The sequence below is a fragment of the Thamnophis sirtalis genome, unplaced genomic scaffold (assembly GCF_051295495.1).
Source record: "Thamnophis sirtalis isolate CommonGarterSnake01/CBP01778 unplaced genomic scaffold, rThaSir2_p1.2 scaffold_5, whole genome shotgun sequence".
Lineage (NCBI taxonomy): Eukaryota > Metazoa > Chordata > Lepidosauria > Squamata > Natricidae > Thamnophis > Thamnophis sirtalis.
Window position 1 is genome coordinate 51,148,942 of NW_028261385.1, and position 19,437 is coordinate 51,168,378.

The following is a 19,437-nucleotide window of genomic DNA, read 5'->3' on the forward strand; positions in this document are numbered from 1 at the left end:
GATCTAGTCCTTTTTCATTCAGCTGCTCCTCTTGGCTTTGGGTTTCCAACTCCTCTCTGCTGTCTAATTCTCCCTCTATGTAGTGTTCATAGAATTCCCAGGCTTTCTCTATGGTGTCAATCCTTATTTTCTTATCTTGCCAGGATATTAACCTCCCTGCCTTCCAGTATCAACCAGCGGAACATTATTTTTATATTCTATCAGTTGTGTAGAGAGGAATTGGTAGTTCCTTCTTTGCTTTCTGATTCTCTTTGGTATTTGTTTAAGGGTTATGACTTCTTTTCCCTTATGGACCAGCTGTTCATCCCTTGTTCTTTTGTACATTTCGTCTCTGACAGCTCCCCCCCAAATCTTATATGTATTTCACGGGGCAACCTATATCTTCGTGCATAATTAGTATGCACTCTATAGATTTCATCAATATTGTTCACTTTTGTCCATTTTGCATTTTGCAGTTGGTCAGCTAGAAGTTTGCTCATGAGTTTTGTCTCTACTATGTTCTGAAATCTTAAATGCAAAGAGGATCGTTCTAATTCTAAATGGACTATTGCCTCCACCAGTTCTCTATTGGCTGCTGTCAGTCTTTATTCTGTTTCTTCCAATTTCTTTTCAGTTTGTTCTGTCCTAGTTTCTACCATTTTTATCTTCTGCTCATTTATGGTTATTGTTTCCTGTATCTTTCCCATTCTATCATCCGACTTCTTTATATCATATTTCACTTCCCCTAGATCGCCTTTCATATCCTCATGATTTTTAGTTATTGATTCTTGTGTTTTTATCATAAATTATCATAAATTCCTGAATCATGTTTAATGAGGCTTGTAGGCTTTGTAGGGTTGGTGCAGATCCTGGTTTTTCACTGCTCAACAAGTCTGCTGTTAACTTTTGTCCTGCTGGAGAGGCTATTATTGGCAGTGTTTTCTTTACAGTTTTGGTAGCTGTGGATGTGTTTGCCATCTTTAGCTTTTGGAAAAAATTATTCCACAATACCAGTAGTTTCCAATTTTTCACGCTATGTTTTTCCTAAGTACTGTCCTCCCCTCCCCCCTCTCTCTTTTAATCTGATAGTTAACAATAGTAAAGTTATATGTCACTGATTAAATCCAACCCTTAATATCAATTTTCTATAGACAATTATAGACAATTATATAAACTGAATCACAATTATAGATTATTATGTTTGTAGTTAATTATTATGAATTGTTCTAATTTAACTGTAGTAAAGGGGAAGAGGGAGCGAAGGAGAGAACTAAATAAATATTTATAATATCTATAAGATTGTTAAATAATCTATTACACTTTTTTGCTATATAATAAATTTGCTAAAGGTTCATAAATAAATTTATATATGCAATCAATTAAATTAATTAAAGGTTATTGTTAATCAACAATTCCTGTTTTAGGTAAATTTTCTAATATGCAGTAATATCTTGTTTTAAATATGCTTGAATCTACATTAACTATTTGTGGAATATAGATATATAGTATATATAAAATGTATAGCTTATAAAATATTACATTCTTTGATCTAAAGAGCACTGTGGTAAATATAACAATATTTAAATACCATAAATAATGTAGAGATATCAGAGGTACACAAAGCTGGTTATAAATGAGTCGAATCCAAAGTCCTACGTTGGGAATAAAACAGTTTTTCCTCAATCTCTCTACTCCCTTGCAATTTCTCTGTCCTCTGTTTTCTGTGCTTTCAAAATGACTCCTGTATTCAAAATTGCACAGTCATTGTCCTTTTCTTTCTCTTTCTTTCTTCCGCCTTTTTCTCTTCTATTGCAAAAGGGAAATGTTCTTTCCTTCTTTCACAATCTGTTCACCACCCACACAAAACTCTCATTTTATATCACCATAGATCCAGTCTCAGAAATCAGTAGAAATTCTCCACTCAGCAACTACAATCCCTTTGATTCTCTACAGATTCTGCATTTTGTCTTAGTTTTTCTGTTCCTGACAGTTCAGTTCAGGCGTTTGTTTCCTCTTTGGAGACTCACTTTATTGTACTAACGTAAATTCCACCAACTTGGAGAAATGTCTCAGAGTATCAAATTTTTTAACACTGTACAACGGTAGATTCTGCTGCTTCTCACTTTTTACTCCTTCCACCATTAATCAGGCTGTCACATCTCTGGACCAGGCCATGACCAAGCCATGACAACCTCCGTGTTGGATTTCAGGGATTTCACCCTTTGGAATGGGAGATCACCTTTTCCTCTGTCACCACTGGGTTTTCCCCTCTTTAAAGCTGTCCTCACCAAGGCTCAGCTTCGCTGTTAACAGCCTCCAGACACGAAAAATCAGACAGGGAGAACGGAGAGTCGTTCCCCTGCAGCTGTTCCAATGTGATGTCACCTCACATAATGAAAGAGTAAATTGGAGGAAATTAATCATAATAGACTTTTATTGGGCATAGTTGAGATATAACAGGAGAAGGACAGGAGAAGGTCCTATTTAAAGATAAACGATGATGTTCATCCACCAAAGTGTGCTTGTTTCTGTCTTGTCTGCCTTTGATTTCATTCAAAAAGACAGTAGATAAAATAGGGATCACCAACTCTTACAGCTGTGGAGCTAGTCCTAAAGGAGCAAATTACTAGAACACACACTAATGAGTTGGTTTTCTGTCTCCTCTTCAACCCTAACATAATACTTCCTATCAGTTCCTACCGAGCTTGTATTTCTTTTTTCTTCTGGGCAGATTGGCACATTTACAGTGAAAGTGGATGCTGCAGCCTCTCACTATTTTTTTAAAATGCCTTATGAAGTCTACTATAAAATATAATGGTATTTTATAGCAGGTTGGAAATAAAAGATTCTGAAAGTTAGCACTAAACCTTCTTCCTTTCCATTTTTCTGCAAAAAATACAGAAAGTGCTATATTAGCCTCCTTGACAAAATGTCTACATTATTTATATTTTCAAATAACTAGACACTAAGAGGGGCGTGGTGCTCAGTGGCTAAGACACTGAGCTTGTCAATCAGAAAGGTTGGCAGTTGTTTATCACAGCAAAAGATGATGGGGTTGGAGCCCCCAAAATTAAAGAAGAGAATGAAAATACAGAAGATAAAGACAAGACGACAGATAAACTTATTAATGGAGCAAATGTGGGTGAAAGCAGAAAGAAGGGAAGATGGAAAAGTGAATTTGACAATTTGGAGCTTTATCCCAGATTTCAAGATACAGGAGGGGAAAAAAGAGTGAAGAGGATGGAGTTAAGAAGACAAATCTATTCAGAAATAAGTTTGACAACCAAAGATAAGCTAATGTTAATAACAATTCAATGAGACTACATGAGAGATCTTCTAAGCATTAAAGTGCAGAGAGAAGTTCATAAAAACTTTGGAAAGGAGATGAAAAGAGAATTGACACAACAACTGGCAAGAAAGATAAGACGATTTTGCTACTGGAAAGATACAGGTTGATAATGAAAGTTGACAATAAAAAGTTAGCTAATTCTTGGTGATTAATAAGTAGGGATTTTAGTATTTTGTAGACTGTTTTAGATTATCATTGAATGTTTTTTCATTAACATATAATTAACTATGACAATAATAATTACATGATAACCTTAATTAGGATAAGTAATCTGGCCATAAATTGTAAATTGGGATTTGACTAGAAAGGTTGGCAGTTCAGTGGTTCAAACCCTAGCGCCAAGTAACAGAGTAAGCTCCCGTTATTTGTACCAGCTTCTGCCAATCTAGCAGTTTGAAAGCATGCAAAAATGCAAGTAGAAAAATAGGAACCACCTTTGGTGGGAAGATAACAGCATTCTGTGCACCTTCGGCATTAAGTCATGCTGGCCACATGACCACAGAGACGTCTTCAGACAGCACTGGCTCTTTGGCTTTGTAATAAGCACCGTCCACTAGAGTCGGGAATGACTAGCACATATGTGCAAGGAGAACCTTTACCTTTACACACTAAGTAAGAAATGATAGAAAGCAGGGGAAATACAATCCACAGTTTGTATGCAGCATATTTGCCCATCTCACTATTGAAGCGACTCTGGGCAGCATATAAATGTCTACTGACCAAAGGACAATGATTAACAGCTTACCCAGGAATGTAATCATTGGTTCCTGCTAGCAGCCTCTTAAGTTTCAGGTAAGTTATACTCGCTTCTCTGTTGTTGCTTTTTTTAATTACAAGTTGTAGGGAAGAGCTTCTCTAGTCCAATTCTGAAAGAATTGTGAAAGATCAATACCATTAAGAGAATGACTATTAAAGTTTGACCACTGTGTTTTGCTCAACAAAGTCTAGGAGAGAAAAGCCAACATGTTCATTGTGAGATGAATTTTACAAGGAAAAAAAAACTTTATTAGTTGCATGAAGGGAATAAATGTCAGTACAAACATATCTTGGAGGCAAAATAGGTTGAAGGGAGCCTAAAGCAATATCCAGAAATCAAGGAACTCTGAAGCTGAAGAATACTGTTGTGCCATACTTGAGTCCAACTGACAATTTATGTTAAAGAAGCCTGCAAAGCAAGATTTGTCACAGTTCCAAAGTAGTAAATACAGGAAAAAAAGCATAAATTCTCATTCAGTTTGATGAAAGATTTTTGTTTTGTTTTGAAATGTCTTTCCATGAGAACAAGTGACCAAGGGGTGGATGTGAATGTTCTCTCTTTCATAGGACAAATGGCTCTCCAATCAGTGACCTTTCTCTTAGTACAGATTGGTGGAGGGAGTTCTCCAGAAGCAGAAGGGAAGTGTGGCTTCCCTCACTGCTGTTAAATCTCAAGAGGAGAAATCAGAAGGAGCCTCTTTGCATTTTTTGGTTGGGAAGAACAGATGGATGGAGTAGAGAAGCTTCCTCTGACGTCTGAGAGAGGGGTGGGTTGCTACCGGTTCGCACTGGTTCAGGCAAACCAGTAATGGAAATAGATTGGGTTGCCAAACCAGTAGGGACAGCAGGCTGGCCACGTCCCCAAACTGGTTTCCTGGTCGCCCATTCCATTGCCAGCATGTTTTTTAGTCATTTTTTTAATGCTATGCGCATAACAATTTACAAGCAACTATGCATGCGCAAGCAACATGCGGCATGCACATGCATGAGAAAAGCATGCACAAAGTGAACTGGCAGTACCACCACCAGCAATCCACCCCTGATGTCCAATAATAAATTTGTAATATGGTATCTTGCAAATACCATCAAGGGATATTCTCAAGCACCTTGAGAATACTTCAGAAAAAACAGATACTGTTACCATAGGGGGAAATGCTTAGAAATGGGAAGGACAGCATTATTGTAAAACTGACTGCAGTACATATAGGAAAGGTAGTTTAATCCTTCTGCTTCTGGAGAACTCCCTCCACCTATCTGTACTAAGAGAAAATGTTAGGGGAAAAGCCCAGGGAAGGAGGAGGGGATTAAAATGCCTCCCTGTAAACCAGGAGTGTTAAACTCAAGGTCTAGGGGCCGGATACGGCCCATGGGTGCTTAGATCTGGCCCATGGGGCTCCCCTGGAAGCAACAAAGGACCATGTCTATGCCAGTGAAAACAGAAGTCATGATGTGTACGTGTGGCCCTCCCGAGCTCAGTTTTCACTGGCAGAGAGTTGCAGAAGGCCATCACAGCTGAAAACAGAGCTCAAGAGCCTGTTTTAGCTGGCAGAGTGCTCGGGCCTCCACAGGCATCCTCGACACAAGTGATTTTGAGCTGGCCCATGCCCACCCTGGTGACACCTACCCTGCTCCTTCAAGATAAAACACAACCCTGATGCGGCCCTCAATGCATTCGAGTTTGACACCCCTACTGTAAACCATAAGGCACACTGAAATCCACATATTATTTGACCTTGACAGACTAGGGCTTATATTGATTATTTAACTAAAAAAACATGACAGTTTGTTAATGATCACCAATTCCACAACCTAACATCATACCTTGTTGTTGTTGTTTTTTTAAGCCGAGTGCTTTTAAGTTCCAAAATGGGCTCTGGGGATTTGGAAAATGTTTGGCCATTAGTTTCTCTAAGTTGCCATTAAAAAAAAAACTACCCAATTTATGTTCCTTCATTGTCATCTTCAGAGATCAAATTATTAACTCAAGCCTGGCAAAAGTAGAAGAGATTTTCCTGCCAAAAATGTCTTTGTAATAATAGCTGTAGAGTGAATTGGAGCATTTTTTCCCAAGCACTCCCTATTCAATGAACTCTGAAAAGCTTCTAGCACTTTCATTAATTCTGCTCTGTCATCTGTTCAACACTTTGGGTAAAACCACAAATGACTATGTTATAAAAGCAATTTTAATATTGTAATATCTTGTCTTCTTCGCTCAAGCTAAATGGAAGCTTGGAAAGCAACCAAGATTTAATTTGTTATGGGTATATTAAAAGCATTGCGCTTATGCCAATCATACAAGTGGGCACCCTACTGAACCTGTTCCTTCAAGGTTTTCTACGGCAATGTTCTACCTTCCCCAAAATCTGGTTCTAGGCTGAAACACCTGGTAAAATTGGTAAAAAAAAATTAGACATAAGCAGAAACAGCACTTCTAAAATACACATTTTTGCTGACCTGGCACTGGGCAATCACAGAAAGGTACGGTTTATATACTTCATTTTGCAGGGTCCTTGGTGCTCTCTGAGCTTGTTTGTTTTCTTGCAGACATTTCATTACCCAAACTAGGTAACATCATCAGTGCTAGATCGTCTCTACATGAAGCTGTATTCTTTAGCTTTCTTTTCATTATGCTTCCTATGTCATTGACTACTGAGTGGTAGTACAAACAAAATTCTGTAGTTATATATTTCTAGTCAGGTAAAGTACTGCAGCAGAGATAAGGACACGTGAAAGGGTGAGCACCATGTGAAGAAAAGTAGCATTAGTTAAACTAATATGGAAAATACACAAAATGTGATGAGAATGGTGCTGTGCCACCTCTGCAGGCTTATATTGATATTCCTCATCTTTACATACATAATAGTGATGCTTCTGTTTCAAAGGCAAAAAAGTACTTTGGAGTCCATGGGGAGAATATGGCATTTGTCTGTAATTCCTTAAAGCAACCATGCCATTTGATAGAGTCTCAGAAACATTAAGTTAAAGGACTTGTTAATAGGTGCAATGCTTATGCTCTGAAGTACTTTTTTCATAGGAAACTAGAATGTAAGGCTTGGAGGGAACCTTATATTTATCTATAAAACCACCCAAGCACATGTATAAAAGTCCAGTTAAAAACAGAATTAAGAACAAAGTTAAATTTTATAGGTCAAAAATAAAAATAAAAGTTAAAAAATTCAGAAGATTAAAAAATCAGGCAAGTTTGAAGAAGTGAACTTTATCACTAGCCATCCCCAGGGTTGCATCATTAGACTCCACTTGCTAATTGTTTGTTGGAATATTCATGACTGGGAGAAGCATGGTAACAATGTCAGCCAATGAATAGGCCCAGCAACTAACTTAAACAGCTTAAACAGATCTGAGTCTGTGCAAAAAATTGAAACAGAAACTTCAGACTGTCTGCTCTGAACTCTGGGATAAAACTGTTGTCTCCTGCTTATGTTCTGCTTGTAACTTCTACCATGTTGAAAGCAGTGACGTGCGGTGAGCTTCATGGCTGGTGAGGCAAGCGCAAAAGCCCCGCCGAAGCCCCGGCGCCACGTCCGCCATAGAGCGGGACCCTCACCAGCCATGAAGCGCACTGATCTATAACCATCCTTGGCAGGACCTCCTGCCCCCCTCCCTCCACCCAGGACCTCCAATCATGTCCCTCCACAAGCCCCCACCATGCCCCCCCCCAGGTGCCCCTCCCCTCCCCCGGGCCCAAAGCCTCCCACCCTCCCGGGGGGGAGCGCTCACCTGCCACCAGGGCCGGGGGACTGCCGCCTCCCTCATGCCTGCCGCCATGGCCACCACGCCCATGGGGAGCCACCGAGGCAGCGCCGAACGAGTGCTGATCGAGCTACGCCGGCCAGAGGAGCACCGAGCCACCAATGGGCGGAGGCGACGGGCTCCTGAGTGCGTGCAGAGCGCCTTCGGGATCGCCGGGGAAGAAGTTGGGGAGCTAGGGTCACCCGGACCTCACAGCCTTCCCACAATCACTCCCGCAGCATCTGCTACGGCAAGCCGGCACTTTAAAGGTATGCCGGCAGTCAGGCAGGGCTCGGCCGCCATTCAGCGAAACATGTTTCGCTGAATGGTGGCTGAACTCTAAACTGCTGGCATCCCTTTAAATGCCAGCTTGCTGGCGCGGAAGGCAAGCCGGCACTTCAAAGGCATGCTGGTACTTTAGTGTGCTGGCAGGCAGGGCTCGGCCGCCATTCAGCGAAACATGTGCAGTCCGAGAAACTTTTACCCTCCCGATTTGCTTGCTTTGTTCGGACTTTAAATTCTGCAGCCTCAAAAGTTTCTTGAGTTTTATTTGCACACCTGGATCGGTGTGCATTGGGGGAGCGAAGGGAAGAAGAAGAAATTACTCCAGACAAGAAGAAGCCGAGACTTTAGAAAAGAGAAAAAAGAAGTTCCATTTTTCTGGGATTCTTTTTTTTTTTTTAAGATGGACGACAGATACTTTTTTTAAAATTGAAGCCAGCAAGTGTCATTTTGTTTTCTTTTTCCTTTTCCTCCGGGCAGGGGATAAGAATTGCCTGGCCTGCCAACCCAGGAAGAAGGCTGAGCAGTGGGTTTGTTTTTTTTTCAAAACCCCAAAGCTTTTAAGGAAAAAAAGAACTATCTCGTGGGCTTGATTTCAACCAGATGGCAGGGTGGTAAAAAAGAAAAAAGAAACTGAGAAAGAAGAAAAGAAAGGAAGGAGTACATATGCATGTTTATACTTTTCAGAGGTCTGATATTGTTCTATGTGCAATCCTTGTTTTATTGATTGCATGTAATATTCTAATTTTCTGAGATGGTGGATTTGGGGTTTTCATGAGCTATACGCCATAATCGTTACAATTATGACAAATCACAGCTTGAACTATCTTGCTTTGCATGTAATGAGTCTTATCTCATATATTAGTTACACCTTTTCAGTTGCATTACTGAAATAAATGAACTTTTGCACAATATTCTAATTTTTTGAGTTTCACCTGTATATTTAAAAAATATTTGCATGGAATACTTTTTTGTCTGTTGACCGTTAACTAATAATTGCGGTGAGAAACTTGGTCATATCAATGATATGTATATGACAGAAATTTCCTTAAACATTTTAAAATAATTTGATTGCACATTACGCGGTACCTATATTGTAATGAATGCTATTGTAAACATTCAAGTGGTGCACTTTTATGCTAACAAAGCTCAAGGAGAATCAATTTGTTATTTTGGGAAGGGAACAAAAAGGAGATTTTACAGTATGCTAAAGTTTTGTAATTTTTAAGCAGTCAGGATGTTTTTACTTGAGTATCACAGTTATATTCAAGCAGTCAAATAATATGTTCTCTATGTTTGCTAGCAGAGAGATCATTTTTCTTTATCATTTAATAATTCATGAAGAGAGAGAAGTAATATAATTGTCCCCCAAATTCCATCAACATGAGTACCCATTTAACAAATCCCTCTTGATTTTCAGAGACTCACTCAGCCTTGGCAGGTACAGTATCTACCACCCAAAATCAGAGTCTATAACGGTGTTGACATGGGAATATATATTGCCTGCTTCTTAAAACCTGTTTGAGAGTTCTGCCTCTTACTTGCCATTATACTTAAGAGGAGTTGCCTAATTTAACTTTCCATTTGTATTTTCAATCTCACATTGATCAAAATGCCCACAGAATTTTAGGTAGCGTCAAAGCTCTATCTCATTATCCAAACACAAAATACTGAATTTTTTTACTTTACTTGGCAAAAATCTGACCAGCTGCTGATTTCAGGATGCCATCATGCAATTGAAGATAGGGTTTTTCTGGTTCTTTGGGCTTTTTTGACTTCTCTTTCCACCTGCAGTCTTTTTTGCTTCCCCAATATCTCCTTCTACAGGTTAGGGGAAAGTTTAGGATGGCAAGGAGAGAAAGAAAGGAGCTATATTTGGGAAAGGGATCAGTAGGAAAGCAGTGTGAGCATACCGGCAAATGGGGAAAATAGCATCCTCTCTTTTTTGTCAATTATTCTGAAATTTGTTTGTCTTTAGCATAATGGTATTTGTTTTTACATATCTTTACACAGTTTCAAAGTCATTTCTGAAAAAGATCAGAAAGTATGTATATAATCATTGGGGGAGGGATGGACTGGTAAGTATTTCTATCACTACAAGGTAGGACAGGCTGATAGATAATTATTCATTTTAAAGATAAACATGCTTCCATCACACTTTTGGTTTGTAAGAATTCTTAACCTTCTGCTTGAACTCATGAAAAGCTACTGTAGGTTTGAGGACATCTCTTTTCAAGACTTCTATTTTTTCCTTAAGATATATGGTTACACCTCAGGCTAGGCAAAAATGATTAAATCGGCTCCTTTTCCCAATTCAGCATCTTTATTAAGAATTTACAGCGAGGGGTAAATTTAAAATTTAAAAAATAACCCATGAATTTTCCAAAAAGGTACCAAACCTTTTTGGAACAATTTATATTTAGAAGGCATCTTGATTTTTTATATGTGACTAAGGGTGATTATTTTGGATTGCAAAGCTAGGCTTGGCCTTGAGTTGGCCTAATGAAGAAAAATCTAGGTCATTCAACATGGATTTCCAGAAGGAAAAAATAGCTTCTAAGCAGGGAAGCTCGAGCTGATCAATCTGTTCTATGAATGATTTAGGTATTTTTGAGGTGAGACCTGCTTATTATAATCCTGGTTTAGGGAAAACAACTTGTGATGTGGGTTCTATTAAGCTTTGACTACACAGATGTGTCAAACTGGCGGCCAGTGGGCCACGCCCACCCCAGCTCCAGTAAGGCAAAAAACGTTGCAATATGTCACAATACGTCACATGATGTGATAGAGTTTGACACCCGTGGACTACAGCATGTCTAACATGTTCATTTCCAGGAATGATTAACACTGACTGGAGGATACTGGAACTGCCAGACTATTACCAAGTCTTTCTAATATTGATTTCCGAAGTGTCTGAACATTGCTTGATTGCTAGGTTTGCTTAGCAATTTTCTGAATGTATGTAAGAGTGGTGTAGTTATTGATCTTGTATAATAAAAGGAACATTCTCAAAGTACACAAACACAATTTTGATTAAATTTTATTTCTTTCACACAGTGTTACAGTTTGAGCTGTAAAAAAGAAATTACATATAGAAATATTTTATTTATCATCACAAATAGCAGAAATGTATTTTCTGTGTGTTTTGGGGAGGGGAGTCTGTAATTACCATATTTTTCAGAGTATAAGACGCACCCTTTTCCTTCAAAAAACAGGGTGAAAATCTGGGTGGGTCTTATTCACTGAATACAGCATTTTTGGCCTATCGAAACCCAACCCCTTTGCAAAAATGGATGTGCAGAGGATTTGGGAGGCTTGCAAAGTGCTCCTGGGGGCTAGGGAGGGCAAAAAAGAGCAAAAATGGGCTGTTTTTGACCCCCAGCCCCCAGGAGCACTCTACAAGCCTCCCAAAGCCTCTCTATGCCCTTTTTATTTTGCAAAAAATGGCCCATTTTCTGCTCATTTTGGGGGGGGGCAGCCCCCAAGAGCACCCTACAACCCTTCCAAAGCTTTACATGCCCCCCCTTTTTTTTGCAAAAAAACAAGGCGTGCAGAGGCTTTGGGAGGCCTGCAGAGAGCAAAAACTTTTTATTTTTTTTAACCTCTTTAAAATCATGGTGCGTCTTATACTCTGGTGCGTCTTATAGTCTGAAAAATATGGTATATTATTGGATGTGCAGTAGTCTGTTGTCATCTTTTATTTATTACCTCAGACATAGGGTAGAAATTCTCAGTTGACTAAGGATATTTCCTCCTTCTTCTTGCAATTTCTTGCTTGAGTAATAGGAATAAGAACATTTGTGATAACACTGGAAATTTGTAGGATCTAGAACCTGAAAAAGTTGGACTGACATATAAAGCATTGCTTCCTGACTTACTTTTACAGACTCTGACTTATTCTAGCCTGAACAGGTAGAACAGTGGCTATGTAAATAGATATAACTAGATACTCTGTATTGGGAATTGGACAGAGAAGGATCAATTTGAATATTAAATGGCTATTTTCTCACAGCCTGTCATGTTACAGTAAGTGGTAGTCAGGTTTAATGCATAGCTTTTAAGTTTTCCAAATGATCTGAAGATAAAGCTTTGGAAGCATAATACAGGAAATAAATTGCATTCAATAAAACTGCTGAAGCAAACGCCCAGGTATCATTCTGTAATATATTGCATTAGGAGCAAGTATACACAGCTGATACCCTATTTCAGGTGCTTGAGTTTTCTATAAATTAAATGGGATTTTTCCTAAACAACATTGTTTATACCCAATGCCATCACACACTTGTAGACAGCAACTTAAAGTATACTTTTTATAGAGGTTGGTACTGTTATATGAGTGGCCTCCAATGTCTCATATATTTCTTGCTGTAACAAGACTTCATCCTAAATTCACCCCTACAGTCAGAAGATTTTTCAAAGTAAATCCAAAATAGTACTTTCCATGTGATAAAAGGTGCAAAATAAAATATTAATTAAATATCTGCAGGCTCTATACAAACTCAGCATCAATACCACTGAAACTGGGAGAGACAAAAATTAAGTCTGTGTTGAGTTACTAAAAATCTCTTTCAAATTCTTAACCTTTGTATATGACCTTAGTAGATGGTAATCCCATTTCACTTTGTGTTACAAAGTTATATAAAGTTATATAAAGCTATATAAAGTGCCAATCGTTCTTCAGCAAAGTTCATTAACCAGATTTTGAATATTAACATTTTTGCATAGTTTCCATATTTCACTCTGCCGGCGCAATCCTTTCCAAACACCATTCTTATTTAGTTAAATCTTGGATCAGACAAATATTTGTGATACCACACTGTGTGGAATAAGTCCTAACATTGGGTCTAGAAAGTTTTGATTGGTAAGATAGTGTAACAGATACAGGAATTTAAGGAAAAACAATTCCATGATATGGCTGTTATTCCTATATTCAATGACCACTGGCTAGAAACAATTGCTAGAAAATAAGTTCTAAATGAACTCAACAAATTTGCTTAAGATTGTGAAAGTGTTTCCTTTCCCATCTTCCTTCTGAACAAATAACATTTTGTATATGAGAACTCATGTTCAAACTGACATGGGACAAAAGTAGCAAGCAGTGAAGCAAACATGGGCAAAGCAAGCTCTTTTTCTGCTAAGGGATGAAACCATCTTGCTTTTACTAGCATCCTGAAGTTCTTTTTTTAAAAAAAACATGGGGACCCAAAGTTGATGTAGAATATCTCATGATGAATATGTGGAGCTACCCTTGCCTTTTCTTACAACATAGTCGGGGTGAAATTAACTTGCCTTCGCTACTGGTTCACAAATGTGAGTGCATGTGTCATCTCCGCGCATGCGCAGGGCCTTCAATTTTTGATCATCAGTTGTGACACAAAATTTAAATTAGCTAGAAAGCAGGAAATCTGACAATTCTAGCTAATGTAAATTGCGTGTCACAGCTAATCATTGGAAATTCCGGTTTGCCCGAACCAGTAGCATTTTTTTTACTAACGGTTCTTGCGAACTAGTAGCATTTTTACTACTAGTTTGGGCGAACTGATCCAAACTGGTAGCATTTCATCCCTGAACATAGTTGCTTCAATCAAAGGATGAAGTGAAAGAGACATTCAAATAGGTGATTCAGGTAACCCTATACCTCTCCCTTTCTCCTCTAAATATGGAGATCGTTTAGCACTTTGTAACTTTGTTTATACAAATTCATTTTTCATAATATGGCCAACAATAGCAGTAATTCTCAACTCAGAGAGCTTTGATTACAAGAATATATTTAATGCAACTTGAGGATACATTTTATATCTCTACTATATTAAACAATTCTTTTTCCTCTTGAGGCCTTGTGAAAGATGCTGTTATTTTTATTTCAAGTTGGTTAATGCTTCTTTGATGTTATAGTGTGTCTTAAAAAATAATAAACAATCCCTTGCCAAATTCAGCCTGCTGATTGTGAAATGTGATGATTACCTTTTCAAGGATATACACAGGATTCTGCTCAAGAAGCTGCATGGAAATTTGGTATTTAGACTATGAAATATATTTTTTTCTTCACTGTAATGGCAAGCCCCATTCTACCTGGTATAAAGGAAAATACTTTGGTTTATTAAATTCTATCAATACTAAAAGCACTTTCTCTAGCTCAGGGCTGTCAAACTCGCAGCTTGTGGTCCAGATGTGTTGCACCCTGGCCATGCCCACGCCCAGTTTAGTGAAGGGGAAAAACGTCCTGATTTGTCATGTGATGCCACCGTCACGCCATGAGTTTCACACCCCTGCTTATGGAAACCTTTGCTTTAAACAAGATTTAATTTGGCCAGGGTTTACAAAAAGATGCAGAAATTACTACCTGTCACCACAATTGTTCTGATTTTAAGAAACAACGTGGGACTTAAGACTGTAATAAACATTAAGGATTCAAATGAAAAGAACCAAAATGCTTGTTTGACATTGGTGGAAGCAAAATGGTATTCTATCAGGTCTAGGACAACTTGCTGCAACTTGGCGTTACACTAATATCGAAATGGTGGAATAGAATCATTAAAGAAAGAATGCAAAAAGGATATAAAATAAAATGTAAATGATAAAAAATAATTTATTTCTAAAAATTATTTTAAACAATGAAATTGAATTGTTGAATTGTCCCATGGCAAGTGGGCCGTGATGAGTTGACAGCAGTGAGTTGGCCACAGCAAATTGGCTGCAGTGGCTTCTCCCATTTTGATCTCTATCTCCCTCTTTTGTTTCCTACTTCCTCTCCCTCCCTCCCTCCCTCTCTCATGAGATAGATAAAAGTAATTGTTACTGGAAATAGTACAGTGGGTAATTAGCATGAGTAGTGCTAAAAGGAGTGGCCTTTTATTATTCCAATTTTAAGTTTTATGTGCATAGTAGCAGAATAGAGATGGAAGGTAGAATTGAAATGATTCTTCCTCAATTTTGCTCATTAAAGAAACAATTTGATGCCTGGGTGTCCAACACATATTGCATTTTACCAGCATTACCTGATGCATTCACCTCATTTCTGATTTCTAGTTTTAAAAAAATTCTTACTCAATCTCTTTAAAATGATTGTTGCTTAAATATTACAGGAAATGAGTCACTGAAATTATAAATCAATTTATAACTACGAATGACTTTTCTTTTGCATATATAATTTGTGCCTGGTCGTGGAAAGTCGTATGTGTTCTCCATTGCTTTATTTCTTCCTCATTGTTTTCTTTTGCTCTCTCATTGCTTCCTCAATATTTTTTTCACGCCTATTTTTATAAGCTAGATGGTTTGGTAAAAGGATATAAGATTTATTTTATTATTTATTGCTTTGAATGTAATCCTCTGCGTGGCATATAATAACAATCACAACCAAAAAACAAATGACAATATAAAAACATGTAAAAATTATTTTACAAACTCAACAGTATAATAAGCAACCAAGATAAAAACAAAACAATTAGCAGCACTCAAGCAGCTATCAGCCTTCCTAGATATTTCAAGATAAAAAACAGGCCAAATGAGCTGCTACTAGTTTTATTGTATAGCTAAATTAACAGAATCTTGGAAGTCTGAAAATACAATTTCCTGCTGTTTCCTTTTCAGACTGAAAAATAAGAGAGGGTCCTTCTGAGACTCTTTGTCTCTTATATAGTTTGGGCTTATCTGATAATTCCCTAGGCAGCACCTCTTTGCCTGTATCTCAAGGTTTTTCTCACCTGACCTCCAGATGCTGAGTCAGGACTTCTACAGCATCACTTTATTAGCCTGGGGAGAGATGTAAACCCTCTCATGTTGCTAGATGACCTTTCCCAAGGTCCCTAATCATGAATAGGAAAAGTACCGAATTCTGTGGAACCCTGCAAACCAAGGACAAGATCTTTTGTGCCTGATCAACACTAACTGGAGCCAGTCCCAAAGGAAGGAGGAGAACCAGCAGAAGTGGTTCTCAACCTTTTATTCACCATGGACCCTTAATTCAAATCATAACATTTCTTCAAGCCTTTGTGGACTTCCTGTGATGACATCATGCCCGCCCCCCAAGGTCCGTGGACCACAGGTTGAGAGCCACTGCAATAGAGTACCAATAACTCCCAAGCTCTGGAATTGATTCAGAAGGATACGATGGTTAGTGGTATTAATAGCCTTAAAGAGTTCAAGAATGGATGTGTTACCTCCATCCCATTCATGGCAGAGATAATCCAGAAATGTGACCAATGTCTTTTCAATTCCAGACCCAGATCTAAAATCAGACTGAAAGGCATCCAGATAAGATGTGGAGACTCTAGAAAGAGTGCTGAGTGTAGAGAAGAGCAATAAAGATGATTAGGGGACTGGAGGCTATATATGAAGAACAGTTGCAGGAACTGGGTATGTCTAGTTTAATGAAAAGAAGGACCAGGGATGACATGATAGCAGTGTTCCAATATCTCAGGGGCTGCCCCAAAGAAGAGGAAAGACCAGAAGCAATGGGTGGAAACTAATCAAGGAGACAAGCAGCCTAGAATTAAGGGGAAATTTCCTGACAGTTAGTACAATTAATCAGTGGAACAACTTGCCTCCAGAAGTTGTGAATACTCCAACACTGGAAGTTTTAAAGAAGATATTGGAAAACCATTTGTCTGAAGTGGTATAGAGTTTCCTGCCTAAGCAGAGGTTGGACTAGAAGACTTTCCAACTCTTCTATTCCATTCCATTCCATTCCATTCTATTCTATTCTTTCTATTCTATGCTATTCTATTAAAATATATTTATTGAACAATTTTTTATAATTTTTTTAACACAGCTATTAATTATCTTTGCAATATTTCTACAACAGTATACCTCCATTATACCATTTTATCATACATATGTACATATACTTCTTTTATACATATTAATCTACCAATGTACTAATTTATCTACAATACATCCTATATCCATACATATGTACTTATACTTCTTTTATACATATTAATTTACTAATGTACTAATTTATATACAATACATCTTATACCTATATGTGTGTACATATATTCCTCTTATACATATTAATCTATTAGTGTACTATTTTATATTCAATACCTCTTACATTTTTATCTTATTTATTTATGCGGCTTTGTAATTATTTTCTGATTTTTTAATCTTTCTTCCCTTAATGCTTTCTTATTCTTTACATCTTTCCTCTATTCTATTCTATTCTATTCTATTCTATTCTATTCTATTCTTAGCCCATTTCTTCTGAATCTGTTTTTTGACCATTTTCTCAATAACCTTTTCTAAAATGGAAAGGTGGGAAATTGAATGAAAATTATCAATTTAATTTTAGGTGAGTCTAGTGATGGTTTCTTGAGGAGGGGCAAACCACCACCTCTTTGGGGACTACATCTCTCAAAGTAGAATTCACCACACTGAAATCTAAGCACATGTCACTTCTTGGGATGCCTTAATCAACCTCAAGGGATGTGGGCCTGATATATGTGTGGCCAAAGTCATAATCATATAGATATGTGTAGATTGTCTTATGCCATGAATAAAAAATATTTCTATAGACAACCAAGTATTGTATTATGAAATGGCTAGTGAACATCTAATTCTCTGAATTCTGATTCTTCTGCTGAGGAAAAAAGTAATCATTTATAAACATTTTACATTTACAAGCATGGCCAACATTTCACTCACATTCCTGAACCTCCATTTAGTGGTGACTTTCCGTTGCTGCCTTAAGAGGTGTCTATTTGCAACCTGGATTTTAAAAATCAATGTTGTCCTTTTCCTAGCCATGAGGTTATATCTGTAAATCCAACACAAGTATGCTTGCTTTGGACGTGTGCTTGCAAGCTTTGTTCAATCAAATTATTCCAGTTTATTTGTTTCTTATCTTCACTCTCTCAGCCAATTTGCTGTCTCATCCCTATTAAATTTGCCTGCCAATGCTGAGGTCAGCCTTTGTGAGAGCAAACTCTTTAATATTCTTGTAATAAGAACTAAATCTCCAGATAGGGCAACATCTGACATCAATTTTCTTGTTACATTCTCCAGTGTCTAATTATAGTACTAATCAAATCCCTTGAAAAAGTGTAACATTTAGAATGGTCTGCTTATGTTAACAAGCAGCATTCTTAGGCAGCTGGGAGGGAAACAGATCTAGCCAATAGTTATATTTGTGCTTTATAAGTTTCAGGGATCCTTTCTTACAATGCATAAGATTCATGGGATTAAAGTGCTATGTAGAGATACAGTTTTCAAAGACACTTGCAAAAAGTCAGTGGGCGCCATTTCAGAAGGGAATCCACTCAGTGGCATCTGAAGGTGGGAGGGTAATGGTCAAACTGGCCAGTCTGATGAAAGCAGCCTGGTCCTCCAAAATGAGAGGATACCATGGTGCAACGATGCAGCATTGCTTTGAACATTGTGATGGAAGTGATCAGGGGAGTGAACACTCATGTCTCCACACTTTGATCTCACTCTCCTCACTTGTATTCTGCATTGGTTCCAATCCACATGACAGCTCAGGAGGAGAGCATCATCTTTTGGTCGCCATGATGTAAAAAAGATGTGGAATCTCTAGAAAGAGTGCAGAGAAGAACAACAAAGATGATTAGGGACTGGAGGCTAAAACATATGAAGAAGGGTTGCAGGAACTGGGTATGTCTAGTTTAATGAAAAGAAGAACTAGGTGAGACATGATAGCAGTGTTCTAATATCTCAGGGGTTGCCACAAAGAAGAGGGAGTCAAACTATTCTCCAAGGCATCTGAGGGTAGAACAAGAAGCAATGGGTGAAACTAATCAAGGAGAGAAGCAGCTTAGAACTGAGGAGAAATTTCCTGACAGTTAGAACAATTAATCAGTGGAACAATTTGCCTCCAGAAGTTGTGAATGCTCCAACACTGGAAGTCTTTAAGAAGATGTTGGATAACCATTTGTCTGAAGTGATGTAGAGTTTCCTGCCTAGGCAGGGGGTTGGACCAGAAGACCTCCAAGGTCTCTTCCAACTCTGCTATTCTATATGATCATAATACTGTCCTATTTTTCAGTTTGGCTGCTTCTTTTAGGGCAGAATATGAGGTGAGAACAGTAAAGAAGTGATCTAAGCCAAAAGATGCTCCTTTTGCAGAGGGTTAAGAGCAGAAATACTCATCAAGGTAACCTCTTATGTTGCCGAACTTTCCATTCAATACCAGAACATTTCTATGAGTCTTGCAACTTAATAGCAATAGCAATAGCAGTTAGACTTATATACCGCTTCATAGGGCTTTCAGCCCTCTCTAAGCGGTTTACAGAGTCAGCATATCGCCCCCACAGTCTGGGTCCTCATTTTACCCACCTTGGTAGGATGGAAGGCTGAGTCAACCT

General features: G+C 38.1%; 1 long non-coding RNA gene across 2 annotated transcripts in view; it reads right to left on the reverse strand.

Moving 5' to 3' along the window:
- Positions 1 to 19,437, reverse strand: part of LOC148045362 (uncharacterized) — a 211,304-nt gene that overhangs the window by 120,281 nt on the left and 71,586 nt on the right. For both annotated transcript variants that reach the window (XR_015696690.1, XR_015696689.1), the window contains exon 2: positions 4,074 to 4,194. This is a non-coding gene — a long non-coding RNA (uncharacterized LOC148045362). The remainder of the gene's footprint in view (positions 1 to 4,073; positions 4,195 to 19,437) is intronic.